Raw genomic sequence first — 18,026 nt, forward strand, 5'->3', positions numbered from 1 at the left:
TTCATTGATTTTTGTAAATATTTGCTTTTTCCGAATTTGATGCAGCAACACATTTCAAACAAGTTGGGACAGGAGCAACTAAAGACTGGGAAAGTAGTGGAATGCTCCAAAAACACCTGTTTGGAACATTCCACAGGTAAACAGGTTCATTGGTAACAGGTGATAGAATCATGACCGATTGTACACAAGCAAAGATGGGGCGAGGTTCACCACTTGAATGACCTGTTTTTATTTACCTTTTACATGGCACAGGTTTGTATTTTTAGATCTGAATGTTATGTCATGTAAAACTCACATCCTTTTGGTTCTTCTCTCTAATATAGTAGGCAGGTGGATGAAACAAACATTTTCAAAACGTATCTTTTTATGTGTAAAAAGCACGCAGATGGCAATTCAAGGGGAGATTGTGGAGAGAGTTAGAGGCAGAGAAACAGAGAGCGTGTTACTGACATCTGAGGCGCAACAGTTCATTATGTAGTTAAAGCTGCAGATCAAGTGGTATTGGTGGTGGTGTGACTACGCATTCATTGTGAAGCAGCCTTCTGTTACATCAGGTAGAGACAAACAGAAAATTGAGCTTGGCTCCTTTCCCATCGTCAACCATTTAATTAAGATGGTTTATTAAATCTGGGGCAAAAATACAGCGAGCATAGTTTTAAAACTGATAGCAGAGCAGAATGTACAAAGAGCAGCCTCATCTCGAGCACCACCTCTGAACCAACACGTGTGAGCAGCAACTGTCTTGAATTAGAACTGAGTTAAACTGTGGAGCTGAAAATTGACTTCTGAATTTCCCAACTTCCCCCCGTCTGGTGGGTGACGTGCTCAGGTGGAATTTTTAGCCTGTGACATTTTTTGACTAATTAAGCCCACCAAACCCAGACATTAACCATTTGGGTATGATCAAGCAAAAATAGACTAAAGAGGGTGACTGCTGTACACAGCACTGCTGGCTGCTGGCTTATTCTTTGCTAAAGTAAATAATGCAACTTTCCACAAAACTGTATCTGAACTTATCCACCTGCATCATACTGTGATGTGCTGTTGGGAAAGCTTCGACTTTCTATCTTGCTAATCTGTCGCCTGTGTCACTGACAAGACTAATAGGTGCACAGTGTTGCAGTAGCCTCCCATATGTGCTAACTGAATGTATCTTGGTCAAACGTGACATCTGTTTGGCTTTTCTTGCTTTGACTTATGTCAAGCTGTGGCTAATCCCTCCTGTTGCTCTGTATCTGCATGGTCAAGAGGAGACTGCAGGGATGCTTGAGTTTGTGCACAAGCTGAGGCCTTTGATGTCCCCATGTCCTTAGAATAATTCTTTATTGCTTATTCAGTAATTTGCTTTTGTTTGCTTGATTTTAGTCTCCTTATCTAAAAATGAACGGTCACTTTCACTGCCTCTCTGCTAGTTTTCTTGTCTTGACTTGGCCAAAAATAGCTCTTTTCTTTGCAAACTATAACAAAACCTTCAGCTCATATCAATAAACATTTTGGGGGGTCAGGGGGTTCCTCGGGATAGGAACAGAGCTGTGGTTCTGGTTTTAAACATACTGTATCTACCACGGGAGGAACAGAGAGGGCTTCAGAGAATGCAGACTCTCCTGTCAGTGAAATAAGGCCAAGCCGTGCAGATCGCCAGCAGGGCTTGTTTCCCCCTGTCAGAGAAGAGAGGAGACCATGAACAGCATAAATACAGCACTTCCTCCTCCTCATGGTTTTCATTCTCAGCAGCATTCTCCTTCCACTCTGTGCATCTCCTCCCAGATCTTATGCACAAACAAAAACACACAGAAATATACCCACACTCCCAATTAGGCAGGGCAGTGTGTCCCCTTGAGGACTCCCTCTTTCAAATGAAAAGGAGCACAGTCCAATATCATGTTGACAGAACTAAACAAGCAAGAATTCACTTTCCATATTTGCTGTTAGTTTGTGCATACATTTTTGAAAAACAAAGTAAAAGCAAATAAATCTCATCCCTAATTACAATTGACATAACTCTGCTGCAGTGTACCTCAGGACAAAAGCATGCAGTAATTACATTGACCTTACAGATGCAATCAAGAGTTCAGTATCCTCAAGCAGTTCTCTTGTCTTTGTTCCACAGGACCATCTTAAGCGCTTGTGTTTGCTGCTTGTTCTACAAAACAAACAAAGGCAAGCAGAGCTGGAACAGTGATTAAAGAAATCAACAAATCCTGGACAGGACATGAGCGCATGGGCCTCTAGGCCAAATCAGGCTCTTTGGAAAGGGTGAGTCAGGTTAAAGGACGAAGGGTGAATGTGAGGGAGGTGGGGGGCCAGAGGTGTGAACTACAAGCCGACAGAGCGGCCTCTCTCAATTCAGTTTACCATATCCGTCATGGGAACATCACTTCTATTTTCTTTTCATTACGAGACCAATCTCTTCACAATCCTTCCAAACAACAGTGGAATAACAGCTTATTTGCTCTGTGTGGCCTTGGTCCACAGGATCCTCTTTGTTGTTGTTCTCAGTGCTCAGTCAAGGTGGAAACAATCTGTTCACTCATTGCAAATTTCATGTTCCCCAACAGCCCTCTTGACTTTTTTCTGTGTCTCCACTGTGTGATCGTACAGGTGCACCGCTCACTAGCATGCACATGATGCTACAAATTAAAAACTAAATAACTGGAGACATAAATGCAATGACTGTGGCTTCAAATAGAAAACAAACAAGCAGCACTAATGATATTATGACCTTATTTTTGTGACTAATGCTTGCCGTCGTTAGTGATGCGATGTCGCAACCAAAAGCTAAAATAGACCGTTTTTGCTGCACAGCTTCAAAACTCCCAAAGAACAAAATGGGACAGACATTTTTGCCCAGTTTGCAAACATGAGCAGATGTTTCCCTGTCTCGCTTTATTTGGTGAGACAGGTGAGTGATGCATAATGCCATGGCTTGGCACGCCTGTGCATGGCTCAGCTCCTTCTCTGCCTAATTGACCTTCCCACACGTAGCCTGGTTCAGATCAGATCTGACAAGAGTGTGCGCAGCAGACGTACAGAATCACTCTTGGCGTATGTGTGAAACACTTTAGGGTCTGTTTAGAGTTTCCCTGAGGACTTGTTTAAGATGTGTTTAACTGTACATATGGCCCTGGCTTTGAGGCTGGGTGGGGTGGGTACTAGCATATCAAAAGAAGATAAAGATAATGATGGCAGGATATCAGTTGTGAGACAAATGGCGCCACTGGAGGAGTCTGTGAAGTTGTTGAGTTAACACAGGGTCGATTGGCAAATAACAGACTTTAATACCATATCTAAATTGAATAAAAAGTGAATAAGTTGTCTGAGTCCTCCTCCAAAACTCTCCAGAGATGATGATCCACTGAAGCTTGTTGCTTCCCTGATGAAATGAGCTAAGTAAAGGTGACAGCCATTCAAATCTGTATCTCCACATAATCAAAAGCTAGTTTTCTCCAGCGAGTGTGGTCTGAGAAAGTCAATAAATCAATGCAGTGTTAGAAGGAAACAGAATAATGGCTAAGTGTGGTTATTCCCTATGATATATTATGCTGCTTTGTTGCTGTGTGTGGCACATCTCTGCCAGGAGTCCTTGAGATAGCTTCCTGCCATAATAACATGTGTGAAAAGAAGAACATGAACTGCTCATTTTAAAAATCACGTTTAACACCAGAGTAGAACTGGAAAATGTCTGTTTTGAAAAATAAATCCAGGACTTATCTTATGAGTGAATCAAAGGCATGTTTTGAACATTATGCTGGCAATTATTGTCTGCGGACTGTGGTGCTATCCAGCTATTCAACAAGCCAGACACTCCGTATACCCCCTTTTTTTGTCTGGGCTTAGCTTTTAATGTAGCTGCAATCAACCACAACAAGATTTTTGAGGCCCAGCGTTCATCCCTCAGAAATCCCACCAAACGTGAGTAGTATTGGAATTCCGGAGCACCATGCCAACCGTGAAGCCTCCCTGCCTCTCACAAGCACCGCACAGAGGGGCAATTTTCCTCCGGCTGAACTTCCCAAAGCTGCCTCACCTGGAACCAATCTGTAACACAATCGAAGGGTCCTAACTTGAAAGCCCATTCCTTCCCTTTGATAGTCTCTTCTTGGTAGCCTGCACGGCGCTGGAAACGGGCCTTTTGTAATCTGCAGATACAAAAGAGCCAGGGATTGAGATGAGTATCCACCCATCAAAGTGTATTATGCAAATAATCGAGAAACAAAGCTCAGATACTCTCTGCTTCTTTCAGGCTTTTTTTTTCCAGGATGAGGGTGAAATTGGGCTGGAATTTGGAAATTTTAAGTGTTCCTGTCGTCTGCTCTTTCTCTCCAGATTGTGCTTCATTGTATTTCCCTTTACTTTTGATATAACATCAACTTCCGAGATAATGACACGCAGCGTGGACATTTGTTCGTGCTTCTCTTTGCTAACCTGTTAGCGACAGGTGTGAGTCGAGCCCTGAACTCCTTCAACAGCTTTTCTACCAACAGTAGCGCTAAAATTTACTCCACCAATGCTCTTACAACTCTTCCAATTGGCAAGGAGGGCAATTAAACTTTAATAGCTGTCCATTTAGGCCTCCTGGGAAATTTAGTCCTGAGTCAACATGCCAAACATTATTTCCTTCCCTCTCATCTTCCCGTGTAAGCAAAGCTCCCACAAGCAAAGCTGTATCAAAGGCTCACTTAGTTCGTGGCTGTACTGTAGGTAATGTTCTGTAGCCTGTATATGAAATAACAGTGAGAAAATACAAAAGCTATTAGACATGACAAACGGTAAACTTGCTCTTTTATACAAAGGGCACAGTAAGACACACCAGAATCCACTTCTTTCTCAGACATCCAAAGGAAGGAAAAAGATATTTTTGTGCACAGTCCTTTGAATCGCTTATTTACTTGCTCATACATGTGATTGCAATTGAGTGATTAGCTGCAATTGAATCAGCAGCAGAGGAGCAGAGTGCATGGGTGTAAAAGCATGAAATGAAAAGGACATTTGTTCAGGGAGCCGTGTTTCTACACAGTCACTAACTCATAGTCACAAGCTCATGTCGATACTCGGCCAACAGTCTGCCCTTTGCTGCTTTACCCAGAGTGAAGTCTGTCCAGATTGTACCCTCTTTTGTTCATTCTACATAATCAACTTATCCCGCCTGCCTTTAATGTTCCGTATTCTCACATGCAAAGTTTTTAATTCAGTGCAGCTGTCATTTTGTTTCATACCCAAAGGTCTTAGACTTAAAAAATATTTGCCAAGCATCAGTCCTGTAATAATCAATGGTGACAGCTGTGTGCTAATTTAGTGTTAATTTGACATATTGAGGAGAAAATGTCCGTATTGTTGAAAAGGAACATCGCAGACTACATTTACATGTGCACTAGTAACCCATTATCATCCAGTTTTGGGAGTTTTTTCTTCTTGTAAGCATCATATTGTGGTTTCAGTCTTGAAGAAATGTGAATATGCTACTGAAAGTACCGCAATAGAAATACATGTAATCCAGATTTCTGGTCATTCTCTGCCAGAGTTTGCATACATCCTCAACTTGAGTTATAGAATCATTAGTTAATAACACCAAAACTATAATCAGAAATGAAAAACTATGTATAATTATTTCAAGATCAATGCACTGTTCCTGGTGTCAACTCTGGCTCATAATGACACCTTACAATCACTAATATTAATTGAAATGTTGAAAAATAGAAGAAGAACAAGCGCAATTTCTGATTCAGGCAGATGTGATGATGACTTGTCCAGTACGAAGAAGTGCTACTGATAGCATTAACAGTTCAAGTATCCCAGAAAAGTCATTACAGTGTGACAGTAAGGCAGCATGCACAGTACCAGGAGCCTGAAACTGAACCAGCTAAATGGAATTCAACCGTTGTTAACTATATTGTCACTCTTGACCTGCAAATAGGAAATTAAGATTAAAAAAAAAAAGAAAAGAAAAGAAAACTCATTGCCAAGGAAAAGTTGACCTTGGCATTTGCAAACATTTTATAAATATGTAAAGAAAAATGTGCAGAAAGGCCCCAGCTGGCACTTGTGGGATCTGGATCTTTGGACTTTTTTATTGTGCGGCAACCGGGCAAACCACTGAGCCACCATGCCGTTCATATTTTAGTGTTACAATGTCAGGAGTTAGACTGCCAACATAAGAAATCATCCCTGGAGAAAGTCTTTCATAATGACCATCAGTGCTGTAATATGTCTAGAAAATCCTTAAAATGTATGCTCCAAGATAACCATAGCCTATTTTAGGGGAAATCTGCAGCAGAGCACAACCAAACTCATCTGGTGACATTCGCTCTTTCTGGATTGAAATAGCACATTGTCTTCAGTGAACCCTTTGCACTTGCCTGCACCCTGTGAAATAAAAATATATTCAGCATTTTTTACCGCTTGAACTTTTTTTTTTTGCATCGCATTTGCTTGTGTATGTGACAAATAAACCTCTGAACCTGAAAATCTTTGAGACTTTGAAATGAGACCTATTTCCTATTTACTTGCAAATCAAGAGTAATTCAGGACTTTTAGCTGCATATGTTGCTTCTACACTTTCTTCTTCATGGCATTGTTGCAGAAGCACAAACTTCTTCACCCCTACTTTGTCCTGTTTATGTTGTTAGTAATCCCTCAAAGTGATAACACATTACCCATTTGAAAGTTTTAAAGTTTTAACTGCACTGTCTTATGAGTTAAACTCGGAGAGCAGAGCATCTGTGAGCCCCAATACTCAGTGCTGTGTGTGTTTCTTTCCTCAGGCAGTGCAGATTCCCTCATTTATCTTCTCCTTCCTCTGCCCCCTCAGACTGGTCACCTCTCTCTTTCACTCAGCGGAAGTCATATTCTACTAAAACAAACTGATTTGTCTTGCTTTGTCCGAGTCGCGTTCAATTTGATCTGATCACTTTGCTGATAATGTTTGAATTCAGTTCAGCTGTTCAGTCTTATTTTCTCTATTTCAGAGCACTGGGTGCTATCATTATAAGCTATAGCTCTGTTGCATATGGAAATCATTTAGAAAACATATTTACTCCAAAAATTGAAACAAACCGCTTTAATCACCTGGTCGAAAAGGTAAGACAGTGGGTCTCCATGATTGTCTGATCAGACTCAGGTCAGAGTGATTCAAGGTTCTGCTCTTTATTTGTAAGATCAGACTCCTTCATGTTTGACTTGCACGACCCCAGTCTCAGTAAACAGCTTTAATTGGAATCACTTGGTCACCCTTAAGCAGGATGAACAGGGCTTTGTTGCCAGCATGGCAGCTACCAGAACCTGACATCCCTACATATCTCCAAAGAGGTGGCTGGACCACAGAGACCATATGAATATCGCACACATCCAAAAACGTGTAGCAGCAGTACTCACAGCTCCGCTACCAGTACCTTTCTGCTAATAATAGCAATGATACTAATAATAATGACAACATTACTAAAAGCAGTAATGTTGATATTGTTGAAAATGACACAGGGAGGAACAATTCTATTTTAATTGGCATAATTTGTATTAAATTGATATAATGCTTTCATCCACAGTGTCAAACCGTCTTTTAAAGTCAAATGCCCTGTTTTGGACTCTAATCTGAAATATGCTAGAACAGATATTCTCAGAATAACGGGATGAACACATTATGAGTGATAGCCCAAGATTTTGCTTAAAAGATGCTGCAGAAGATAACAAGCTTCCCAAAGCTTCCTCTGCTGCTGTAATTTGTCCTGTGTAAATAGATGATTTCTTTATAAAACACACAAGGAACACACAAGTAGTTGGTTGTTGCGGCTGATGCATGTGTGAGATACAATTACACAGAGTTGCCTGTACAATCGAATGAAATCTAATTCAACAGCACAGTGATAAATCACTACATTGAGAGGCACATGCGATGGCCACATAGTGAACTTATCACAGTAAATAATAAACTGTGTAACACTGTGTTCATTTGTTTTTGAGAAACAAACAAAACCAAACAAAGAACTCTGTTTCAAATCTTCACTGTCCTTTGTTTGTCCTGCACTCCTTTCATCTCATAGAGTTACATACCATACAATAGCAGCACACAACAATAAATATAAAATAAATCAAAAAATTAAATAACATCTAATCTAATATTTCTTAGCTCTTTCACGTCTGTCTTGTGAATTAATTGGATATTTGTATCCACTGTGCTGGATTAAATGAATAGGAGGAAGGGCCTTAGGACTGACTTATGAACACTGAGACAGTTTAAGTGTGGCAGAAATAGCATCCATTCATTCTTGTGTGATTCCTTAAACTTCCTTAAGTGAATAAATGACCATCTGAGGAATGGGGCATCTGTGCAAATGTCCTCTCAAATTAAATAAAGAACATGACTCTGATTAAGGTCACGTTTGAATGGACTTTTTTTTCCCCCTCGCAGCTTCCAGGACATTCCAGGATATTAGAGCTGTGAGTGAGCTCTCTGTTTTCTCTTGCTGCTGACCTTCGCTCAAAAGGTCACTTGAGTTTCAGCGTGGTCATCGATGCTCTTTCGATGTCTCAGTAGCTCCCTGATGCATGGCCACCCGTCCTCGTCACAGGCTCTTGTTAGACTGCACTCAGCTGACGGGGCTCGAGATTGATGTCAGAACTTGGAAACATCCTTGTTTGGAATTTTCTAAGTTTGATTATATATGTATTGATTGTTTGTTCATTTCTGTGGCAGAGCAGAACCAAGATATGGAGAAATATTATTATTACATATTATTATCTTGCTTTGTGAGGTCATTTTAAGTTTTTATCTGTTTTTTTAAACACTAATCTTTTTTGAGTTGATACAATCATAAACACAAACGTAGGACTCACAAAAAGCATAAATTTAAAGCATTCAGTGCTGCAGTCGAGTGCCTCATATTAGATGCTTCTTTTCTCTAGAAAATGACATAAACTAGAAATAAGAGGTTTTTTTTATGAGGCAGCATAAACTCCATGAACTGTACTGAGATATGAGCTTCAACCACTCATGTTACAAAGCATCCACCTTTCGGGAGGAACAAGTCATCGCAGCCATACCCATGATGCAACAGAAGAACCCGAATTTCCATTCAAGTCTGGCCTTGTGTAAGAGTCTTGATTATCACTTGCACATGTGAAACCTCATGTGGGAACAACACCAAACGTCTCCTGTTAATGACATTTCAGGAAATAGACAAACTGAAGCGCTATATGGAGTTTTCAGGGTTCATCCATCCTCTCATGTAGAGATTATTCCGCAGATCGGGAGGGTTCATGACTGCTTTCCCCCTGCTGTTTGCATACTGGAATCAAGCACTCTTGAAGCTCATGTGGTTGCCACATAAAATGTTTAATGTGCCTTCATGCTTGTTAAACCAAGACACAGAGAAAAAAGTTCAGTATCATCCAGAGCCACCATGTTAAAGTCTTTGATTAACAGGGAGTTTACTCTGTGTGAGTGTTTCATGTGGAAACTCATGTGAGGTAATTTGGAAAAACCATGTGTTATGCAAATAGCAAACGAATAAACTGTAATGCAACACTGGTTCTGTGAGCTTGAATGCTCTCGTGCGTTAAAATGCGCAGTGCTGTCAGTTTGTACGCTCTCATGTCCCGACTTCCACCCTGCGTATGCTCGGAAAAGCTCCGATCCAAGTAGCTACGAAGCTGTGATTAAAAAGCACAAATATATAAACATTTATAGAAACAGCTCAAATCTTTTATGAAAGTTCAGTATTTCTTGACATCTGTGCACATGTTCAGCAGCAGCCCTGCCCTTTGACCTCTTCACTGAGCATCCCACATGCTGCTGTGGCCCTCTTCTTCTGGAGTCCTGATGATGTCCGGTGGCCCGAGTTCATAGGTCATAGCGATGACAGCGAGCACCTTGCTGCGAGACTCCTATCTGCCCACCAAAATAAACAGAGGAGGGTCTGCTCCAGCCCTCCCACAACACCCCCCGTCCAGCTCTGACTGAGTCTCAGAGATTAAACGCACAGGACGCACAGGATCCTGCCTTCCCTAAACCAAATACTGTCAGGGTCAAAGGTCGAGCTCGGGGATCACAGTCAACATTTATCCCAGCGACGTTGTCCCAGAGAATCAGTCTGGGCTGTTTTCCCTTGCTGGATTCCTGTTTGAGGAGCTTTTCGCCACAACCTGTTTGCCTTTCTCTTTTCTCTGCTAACACATAAACAGCCACAGTGTGCCTCAGTGAAGGAGCTAAATTTGCACATCAACTCACAAAACACATCAAAAACAGCCCTGTGTCATATCTGTAACATTTGTCACCAGAAAACAAGAGACGCTCTTGTGCCATATGTGAAATAACACACACTCACGGTTAAACTCACATTGATTTAGTCTGGCATAAGGTGCAGTAAAGAAAGTTAAAAAAAAAAACAACTCTCTGGAACACCTGAGAAATGACCGAGGGAGTAAAACAACCTGGCTCTCACTATAAATAGGCCTGTCAAGCCTTTTTATTTGTGCCTAATTTACTTTACAAGTGCTTCCATATGACGGTCATATACAAGAGAAAAATGGCAGGATTACAGGAACATGAAAGACAACTTCGCTCCCCTCCCTGCATTCCACACTCCTCACATGCTACTGCATATTGTGAATCTCAGAAAGGTGAAGCATATGAGAATATTTCGCTCTCTCTAGTTTTATTCAGAAGCTACATCACTGAAAGATGACCTGTTCGCAGTCTTTTCCTTTAACAGATGTGCCATGTTTTCAGGCCAGTTGGAAGAGTGCTACAAAGTATGTTGTCTGAAGCAATATTTGTTCTATTAACATTGAATCAATTGCTATTCTTTATGTGAATGGTTGCCAGTTCTATCATTCCTACTGAGATTGAATGTCTGTGTGTGCAGCTCTTTCTATCATCCAGCCAGTCTCCACTCATTTATTTTTTAATATGGATGAAACCCTCCAGTTTTCACCAGCTTTCCTGCATAAGACTGTGGGCAGCCATAGAAACCCTGTTGTCCACACTGTCTCAAATAAAAGAGGCACGACTAAAACATGATTGCTACTAGGATTACATTCACAGGCAACGTTCAATCCAATCTAGGATGTGTGACATCCTTAATGCTGCACCAAAGTCATGAGGCTGAGGCTGGGATGAACGGTTGGCCGTGGAAAACTCAGGATGTTAACACAGAGACCAAGGTTTGGGCCCCATTGTTGGTTTACACCACAAAAAATTTGGTTAGGTAAAGATTATGGTGATCATTCAACCCAAACGCCAGAATAAACGTTGGCATGCTGAAACTTTCTTTATGTTCAAGCTTTACGCTTATTTACGGTTCAATTTTTGTTGTGACGATGCTGTGGTTAACATCTAGTTAGGTTTATACACAAAAACAACTTGGTTAGGGTTAGGAAAAGATCATGTTTTGGCTTAAAATACCAGCCGTTTGTTGCCACAAACATGGCTGGGAAATGTCCCAACGTCTCCTTAAAAATACTCGGTTTTGTTGCAAGAAAATCCAACAGCGTTCTGCTGCTTGGCAGTCGTCTTGTCTGGCTGTCACGCCACCAGCGTCCCCTCCTCCTCCTGATCAGAAATTCGGCTCATATACGTGTACCAACACATGTTGCAGAAACATTAATAGATACACATGAAAAATGTAATGTATTTGTGGTTTGCAGAAATGTACAGCACCAAAATTTTCCTCTGGCGACTGAGCTGGTCACTGGTTTAACAAGTTGCCTAAAGAACCATCAATATGTTAACCATGGCTAACTTGCCAGGAGATGTTATTTTAGATAAACAAATTGAAGACATTGGCAGTGAGGCATTTGAAGAAACATTTAATATAAACCTCACAACTAATGAGTGTTTCCTTCAAAATGTATTTGCCAATGCAAATTAATTGCACATGAACAGTGTTTCAGGAGCTGAGCTCGTTGCACGCTACCATCATGTCATGAGACGGTGTCGGCCCGATGAAAACTGTGGCTGGTGAAGGAAATTAAAAATAGCAAAATAAAGAGATGCAGATATTTTTGCCAGGACCAAAACAAGAACTAGAAGTGTCATATTAGACTTGTATTTAATAGAGGACTCAGGAGCGTTTCTTCTGCTGGATAAGTACAATATAACTTGTCTTCTGATTAATTTAATAACTAAATTATAGTTTGCAAACACATTAGTCATAAATATAACATGGGCAGATATTATATATCTCAGTGCAAGGATGTGTTTGTCTACTTTGTCCAGTGCCAGAAAATCACTCAGCACAACTTTAAAGAGGAGATATTAAGGGTTTGATTACAGATTACAAAAAAATATGGAAATCAGTGGTTAATCGTAATCCAAATAGACTGTGTGTCATATGATTAGACTACTATAAACCAATAAGGGCTTCTGATGTAATAAACTATTTGCTATTGAAACAAATCAGTTGGAAAACCTAATAAAACCAGGCCAGATACATTATGGTTTAATATCAACTTACATTTATGAGTTTCATGGTTTGGTACTGAAATTTCAGCAACAAGGTTGAGGTTAGTATGAGGCAGGAGATCTTCAGTTAGCGACCTCGAAAATATCTAAAGTGAAGACAGCTGGCCTCATTGACTGTCAATGAAAGTCAGTCCCATCTATAAAGAATTAATAGAAGTTTAACTCTTTTCTGGCAGCGACTGCTCTTCTGTGGTTTTCCAAACCTTAACACAGAGCACTGCAAGAGACTCAGGGTTTAACGCAGCTTTGTAGACTTTCAGTGTTCTTGTCTGTCCAGAAAGTCCTGACCAAAAGTATTTCTAGAAATTAAGTTTGAAAAAATAAAAAATATATAGAGGCTGCACACCATGTGACACAACACACTGCATCATGAAAAGAGAGCCAGTGGAACCAAAAAGGTGACAGCATCAACCCGCACTTCAGCATCTGGACATTTACAAAGACAGGGTGGTAGGGAGGCAGACAACAAATTGCTGGACATTTGTGTAATTTATTCAGAATACGGTGCCCTCTAGATTGCAGCCTGCAACCTATTTGCACAGCATTATCTCTCAGAAGTGGTTGGAGTCGAGTGAGGTGCCAGTGCAGAGTTTCTGAAGTATCTTCATACTGGTACACATTAGTATCACATGTCTCCACTGCCTGTTTTTTACTAAGCTTATAGTGGAGCTTAAACATGTGTATTACTTCAGCTGTATTGGCAGCAGTTTGGCTATTGATGCTGGAAAGTTTTAGGAGCGTTTTTTTTTTCAATGTATGTATCTCACAAACAATGAAAAGCTTTACAGAGGAACACATTTTCGGTATCAATATGCCTCAAAATTATTCCTCAAATGGCAGCTTGTTCTTTTCTCTGATCGCTGGTTACCATGTTGAATGAATAAAAGTGGCAGGAAAAAAAAAAAACTTCATTACTGTTGACAGCAACCTACAGCACTTACTGTAAGTTACCCCGGCCTTGAAAATACATACAGTAGCACATTTTGAAACACTGCTATCACATTTGTTGCTGTCAGCTGCGCAATCACCATGTTCAAGTCTCATTATCCTCTGTGGAGTGCCGTGGACATATTTGTGGCCGTGGTTTCCAGAGATTGTAAAGCCAAGTGAAAACCTCCCTAAAAGCTCTCTGCCCAGTAGAGCCAGCACGGTCGCTCTTGAGAACTAAATTATAGGTAGGGGCATAAACTGAGCAAGAGAGGTTACCAAACATGCCAAGCATGAGCCATTTAAATACCAGCGGGCGATTGCTAAATAGTCATGAATCTGATTAATGGCAGCTAACAGCTTTTTCTGTTTCATACACGTTTAATAGCTTTTTGTTAAGTATGTATTCAGACACAGTACTCCCTGTGTGTGCTGCAGCGTCAAGGCTGCCCACTTTGTTGTGACATATACTGTGAAAGCAGCTTTAGCTCAAGTGGAGGAATCAGTCTCGGCTCCGTCTGTCAGTGTGCTTGAACAAGGTGCTGAATCCCAACAACTCCCAATGAGCTGGGAAAAAGTGTATGTTGCTTTACACAAAAAAATCAACTGCTGAATCCGAATTCATGGCTCTTTACTTTACTAGTCAATTAAATGACTGTCAGTGTTCCTCATCACTATATTGTGCTCATTTTCTCAACCTGCAATTCATGTGAACATGCCTGCCGCCTCAGATGTTACCTTGACAAGGCTGTACACATTTACAGTTTGATCCTCAGCACGAAACACTTTTAAATCAATCAGCACAATGAGGTCATGGTTAAACCAAAACAATTAGCAGCTCATAAGCAGCTAAACACTTCACCACAAGCGTCCATGTTTTTCTCACCCTCAGAGCTTTTCCTACAACTTCTGACATCCAACCACAGATGAACACAGCAACAGTGCAGGATGGTGCAGCGCAGGACAGCCAACCATTCAGGACAGCAACACACCCTCTCCTTAAACCTGCAATCTGGTACTCTGAGTTTTCTCTACAGAATACATGAGCGTATGCACGCACGCACGCACACACACACACACACACACACACACACACACACACACACACACACACACACCCCTGTGCGGTGTGCTGTGTGTGCCAGCTGTGTGTGCTCTGAATTTGATGAAGCAGGATAATTCTCTCAACTGATCATATCAGTAAAGGAAGAATCCCAACATCAACACCAGATTCTTGAGGTAGTCACATATGGGAAACATTTTTCCAGATCCTAATAAACTTTCATCTGTGGATTTTGTGTATGTAGAGGGTCTGGATGGGCTGGGCACCATCTCCAGGCCTCCTGCAAGGTCTGTAGACCTCAAAGTCAAGGAAGAAGTTTCAGAAAAGGCGGATGGAAAATAATAACCCTGGACTGAATCCACACTGTACTGCACTGACGTGCACACACATACAATCTACTGTGTGCAGAACTCACAAAACCATGCACAAGCATGTGAGACAGAAGACAGAGACTGCATGAAAAGTCCAACTAAAATGTTTTAAAAACTGGTTTATTTGATATAAAAATGGTGTCTTCACGTTTGCTTTTGTATCACATGAAACCAAGAAAGCGCAATGGGAAATCCAGCTCTGTGCTTATAGACCAGAAACACTGAGGTCCACTGAGAGTTTACCTGTTCTAACTTTGAACCTGCCATACATGCAGTGCCAGATGTTTAAAGCTTCTCCACAGGAAGTCCAGCAGATGTTTCACTGGCACTGTGAGCAGTGGAGGTGCAGACCATCGCTCTGACTGTGTACACCAGATTACACACCAACCGAAACTCAAAGTGAGGACCAAGAAAGCGAGAACAGATGATTTTTCTATCTTTACCTCCTTGGGGCCTTTTATTAAATTCAAGATAAGTGCAACCGCTGAGTCCTTTCTTGCTTTGCCCTCTTTCTTCATTTAATTTGATCAGAAAGTCTGCTGACGCAGTTTGGTCCCCCGCTCATGTGAAACCAATTTCAGCAGCGCATAAAAGTCTGCTGCAGCGCTTCAAACAGGCAGAGGCTCGTCTCATGCTCGCCCAGGAGACCCTCGGCCAGATCGGGCATAGATGTGTGGACCCGCAGGTGTGTTCTGAGCACCCGTCACATCAGGGTCAAAAGAGGGAGGAGGAGAAGCTGTTTCACACGTCCAGCAAAGTGAACAGAAGGCGAACACACAACCTGACGAGCACGTGAACAAAGCAACAGCGAAGTCAGTATGTTTAGTGTCATGCAGTCAGGACCACAGAAAGATGATATGGTGTAGACAAACCAGACCACCAGCCACATATACATGATACACACACACCCCAGTATTGTGTTACCACACAGCACCATGGATCTCAAAATTAAAAAAATGGCTACGACTATCTAACTGTTGGAGCCAAGGAAAATCAAAGAAAAGCCTTAATCTCAGCCAGTAGTCTGCATGTTGGACTTCGATGATTTCAGTGCAACATGTTCATTTGTGCAAATGTAGTACAAGGCTGATTTTTGCCTTGTTGAGTTTTTATGAAAACCATACAATGTGTGAGACCATAAAGTAGACATAAAGCAGCTGACCTTTCATCCCAAACCACTACCAGAAAACAGTGGTTCAGTCCTCCAGTTTCTTTACTGCAGACACCTTTTTTTCACAGCAGAAAAAGTGCAGAAAAAAGAGGCAAAGAAGGTGACTGAAAATGTCTGTCTTCACAATTTGCAGTAAACACACTTCAGTGTGTTTATTTACAGTTATTTGATACCACTTTGTAGCTTCATGGTAGTCTGGATCAACCACCAAATCATGATGTTAAAACTGTTGCAAATACACAAAGTAGAAAAACATTTTGTTTAAAAAAAAAAATGAACAACTAATATTTGAATAACTAAGGTCTCTTCTCTTTTACATTGTTGTTTCAGGATTGTTTCAGTGTTTCACCATGAATCATGTGGTAAAAATCATATTCATATAACAGTGTTTAATTCTGTGAATCAGAGCATTTTTGTGATTTATTGTTCACTGATGTTTGATTCAGAGAGCACAGCATTCATACATCTGTGTAGAATTTGTTTCTTCTTTTCTGACATTCATCAACACTCACAGTGTGTTATCACTGTCCTTTGTGCCAAAATCCACAGCGAGCTCTCACACAGAAGCCCAGTTCGGGTTGAAAGTGAATGACATTAACACCACGCAAACGTGAGTAACATTGCAGAAATGTGCTCTCATGCCAATAAAGATTCAGTTTCCCGTAAGTTAAGTGTCATTTCTGGCTGACATCAGCTGCAGTGTGTCACACCAACAGCATTATATTTGGCGTATGAGGTATAACATTTTGGAAAATGTACAGCTGAACAGGCAGCGTAGGAGCTGAACAGAGATTGAGTTTGAGGAGAGTTGGAAAATAATAATAAATCCAGGACTCAACACTGTGAGCTTGTTCAACTTTAAAATGTAAGTTCCTTTGCTGCCTTAGAAACGAGAGTTTACTGAACTAAACTTGAATGATTAGTTCAAAGTTGGCTCGCGAGTTATTGTAATATGAAATTAATTTTAAGTCACTGAACTTGAGACATCAGCTTCAGCAAACCTTGTCTCACTGGCACGTTACATCCAGATTCCCTGTGTGTTGTTGTCATAGTCTAAAGACTCAGATGTTCAGTTGCTGCAGATTACGGCTCTGGCAGGAGTTTCACAAGTACAAGGACGGTATTTATGGCTGCTCCCAACAAATTTACAAATTTACAATGTATTCTGCTCGGGACAAAAATGGGTTCCGACCTTCAGTGTGGTTAGCATTGTTTCATTACTATCAGAGGAAACAACAATGACTTCACTTGATATGTGTTCACAACACACAACAAATTTTCATCGTGTGTTTCTCCTTTAAACGACAAAAAAGAGTTTTAACTCTCAGACAATGCATGCTGGGAAGTCTGTGCTAGTAATGCTTCTGCAAGAACGTTAAATGATCACATCACATTTCAAGTCAAAGGACTTCCTGCCAGATGTTTTGATTTGCTCTGGAAATGTAATCTGCATATACCTAACTTGAAATGAATAAAACTTTTATATTTACATTAGGTTGATGATAAAAGATGGTTTAATTCCACTGAATCCCTTCATTATGGTCTACAGTGTAGAAGTCTATGAACCCCTTTTGCATTTGAGAGTAAAATATCATTTTTTACCATCTGCATCTGCGCTATTAATTAACTGACCGCAGAAAGCATTGTGGATGTTTCTTTTGTTCAAAAATTACTGCAGGAGGAAATCTAGGAAGCATATTGAGGTCTATGTTATGTTTATTCTCTGGAGTGTGTCATTAAATCTGACATTTAGAGGTCTTCACTTATACTGAATCCTGCAGAACTTCGCCCTGTAACACAGTGTTCTGTGCTTCACTTGTGGCTTTAGTAAAGTAGAAATAATTTGCAATCAACAGGATGTGACACATACAGTGACACAGCAGGCCTAAATATAGTAAGAAATAGAAGTCAGATGTGTTGAAATGTAAGAATAGATACTATTAAACGCGTAAAACACTGTGATGAAGTCTACACTGAAAGTAAAAGAAATGGGTTGGGTCCCGTAGTCATCAAAGAGTTCAGCACACACGGGTACAGCAC

Source organism: Chaetodon auriga, chromosome 1 (genome assembly GCF_051107435.1).
Source record: "Chaetodon auriga isolate fChaAug3 chromosome 1, fChaAug3.hap1, whole genome shotgun sequence".
NCBI classification, from domain to species: Eukaryota; Metazoa; Chordata; class Actinopteri; order Chaetodontiformes; family Chaetodontidae; genus Chaetodon; species Chaetodon auriga.